The sequence below is a fragment of the Leptonychotes weddellii genome, chromosome 6, assembly GCF_054177405.1.
Source record: "Leptonychotes weddellii isolate Sample4059 chromosome 6, ASM5417740v2, whole genome shotgun sequence".
Taxonomy (NCBI): domain Eukaryota; kingdom Metazoa; phylum Chordata; class Mammalia; order Carnivora; family Phocidae; genus Leptonychotes; species Leptonychotes weddellii.
The window spans coordinates 100,066,605-100,069,604 of record NC_138374.1 but is presented as its reverse complement, the minus strand read 5'-3'; the positions used below and the strand labels follow the sequence as shown (position 1 = coordinate 100,069,604).

At 45.5% G+C, this 3,000-nt stretch overlaps 1 pseudogene; it reads left to right on the top strand.

The window, feature by feature from the left end:
* Positions 1-163: 163 nt before the first annotated feature.
* On the top strand, positions 164-1,665 carry LOC102727162 (elongation factor 1-alpha 1 pseudogene; annotated as a pseudogene).
* The last annotated feature ends 1,335 nt before the right edge of the window (positions 1,666-3,000 follow it).

Below are 3,000 nucleotides of genomic sequence, written 5' to 3'. Positions count from 1 at the left end.
CTCTTTGGTTAGATTTATTCCTAGGTATCTTATGGTTTTGGGTGCAGTTGTAAATGGGATCGACTCCTTAATTTCTCTTTCTTCTGTCTTGTTGTTGGTGTATAGGAATGCCACTGACTTCTGTGCATTGATTTTATATCCTGCTACTTTACTGAATTCCTGTATGAGTTCTAGCAGTTTTGGGGTGGAGTCTGAGACCAACAAGTATTATGTGACCATCATTGATGCCCCAAGACACAGAGACTTTATCAAAAACATGATTACAGGCACATCTCAGGCTGACTGTGCTGTCCTGATTGTTGCTGCTGGTGTCGGTGAATTTGAAGCCGGTATCTCCAAGAATGGGCAGACCCATGAGCATGTCCTTCTGGCTTACACACTGGGTGTAAAACAACCAATTGTTGGTGTTAACAAGATGGATTCCACTGAGCCACCCTACAGCCAGAAGAGGCACAAGGAAATCGTTAAGGAAGTCAGCACCTACATTAAGAAAATTGGCTACAACCCCAACACAATAGCATTTGTGCCAATTTCTGGTTGGAACGGTGACACCATGCTGGAGCCAAGTGCTAACATGCCTTGGTTCAAGGGATGGAAAGTCACCCGTAAAGTTGGGCATGCCAGTGGAACCACAATGCATGAAGCTCTGGACTGCATTCTGCCACCAACTCGTCCAATTGACAAGCCCTTGCGTCTGCCTCCCAGGACGTCTACAAAATTGGTGGTATTGGTACTGTCCCTGCGGGCCGAGTCGAGACTGGTGTTCTTGAACCTGGCATGGGGTCACCCTTGCTCCAATGTTACAACTGAAGTAAAGTCTGTTGAAATGCACCATGAAGCTTTGAGTGAGGCTCTTCCTGGGGACAATATGGGCTTCAATGTGAAGAACGTATCTGTCAAAGATGTTCGTCATGAAAATGTGGCTGGTGACAGTAAAAATGACCCACCAGTGGAAGCAGCTGGCTTCACGGTTCAGGTGATTATCCTGAACCATCCAGGCCAAGTCAGCGCTGGATATGCACCTCTGCTGGATTGTCACACAGCTCACATTGCTTGCTTGCAAGTTTGCTGAGCTGAAGGAGAAGATAGATCGTCGTTCTGGAAAAAAGCTGGAAGATGGTCCCAAGTTCTTGAAATCTGGTAATGCTGCCATTGTTGATATGGTTCCTGGCAAGCCCCTATGTGTGTTGAGAGCTTCTCTGACTATCCTCCTCTGGGCCGTTTTGCTGTTCGTGACATGAGACAGACAGTTGCTGTGGATGTCATTAGAGCAATGGACAAGAAGGCAGCTGGAGGTGGCAAGGTCACCAAGTCTGCCCAGAAAGCTGAGAAGGCTAAGTGAATATTTTCCCCAATACCTGCCACCCCAGTCTTAATCAGTGGTGGAAGAACAGTCTCAGAACTGTTTGTGTCAATTGGCCATTTAAGTTTAATAGTGAAAGACTGGTTAATGATAACAATGCATCGTGAAACCTTCAGAAGGAAAGGAGAATGTTTTGTGGACCACGTGTTTTTTTTGTGTGTGTGTGGTAGTTTTAAGTTATTAGTTTTTAAAATCAGTACTTTTTAATGGAAACAACTTGACCAAAAATCTGTCACAGAATTTTGAGACCCATTAAAACAAAAGTTTAATGAGAAAAAAAAAAGTGTGAAAAAGAGAAATTCTTATCTTTATCCAAAGACAGCTTTTCCCAAAGTGTATTCTGAAGACTATTAGTTCCATAGAGTCACGTCATGATGAAAGAGTTCCACGGTCAAATGAAATAAGAGGATGCTGAAAGCCATAGCCCCATCTTGGAGACTCACTGCGCACGTGGGAGAAGTCTTGCAGGCAAGAAATCAGGTTTTTATTGTTCAACTCAGTCTCTGGAAATAAGGCCGAAGAGCATTTTTGCTTATGACCTTCTCTGCTGCACATATTTAGAGCAGCGCTGCCTTTGGATACCTTCTCTCTTCAAAGGGAGAAATTTTGTTTTGTTCAGGATGGAAACTTCACAGGGGCATGCGAGAACAATCTGATACACACACACACACACACACAGCTGCTTCTAGCCTCAATCACCAGATCGGTAGGACAGGAAGCATCTTCAAATGACCATTGCTGTTCTCTTCCCTTCCAGATGTGATGCTGCCTGGAGGTACGGTATTAGTTGCTGCCTGGGTGGGGCATGGGGGCTGCTCTTTAAAGGGGCAGTGAGTGTGGGCAGAAGAGGAGGAGGAGGAAGCTCTGGGAGTAGGGGATAGGCAGCCAGGAAAGCCCTGGCCTAGTGAGCATCAAGTGGAAATTTCCTCGGGCAATCCTTTTGAACTAAGTGGATTTGAATGTCGCACCCCTGGTTGCCTAGATCCCATGGCTAAGTGACTTTGTCTTCATTTTCCAGTAATGATTAACATTGCTGTAGTCACTGCAGTCCGGGGCCGTTTGTCTAACTGTGGTGATGGAAACAAGGAGGAAGCTTCTCCCCACGTGGCTCAGCAAGGTCTGCTTTCCACGTCTGACTGTTGGTGGGAAGAGGGGGGACATTCAAAGATTCCTGTGTTTGGAAGGATTGTTCAGCCTTTCCTTAAATCAAACACTTCTCAGTGTCTTGTATTCTTTGAACAAAACACCAATTTGGGGCTAATGGATGATGTTTTCATTATTCATCCTAATGAAACTGTAATGATGGTATTTTTAGGTCAGGAAGCAGAAGTCAAGAGGCCCACATCTTTCTGGCGCAGGGGCTGGGAAGGATGTGTTATCTTATCTCCCGATCCATTGGAGACCTCTGATGCCACCTGGCAAGTTGTCTGGGTCCCACATTTCACTTTGAATAAACAAGTTGGATCTGATAACTAAGTGAGGTCAAAGACTCATGGCCCTGGGATGGGGGGCCACTTACAGAGCTCCTGCATCACAGAGAGGCCACTCTATCCCCCATGCCCAGCCCCCGAGCCACTCTAAAAAGCATGGCTTTGTCCTGTGGTTTTAATTTTGTTTGTTTTCAAAAGATTTTCTTC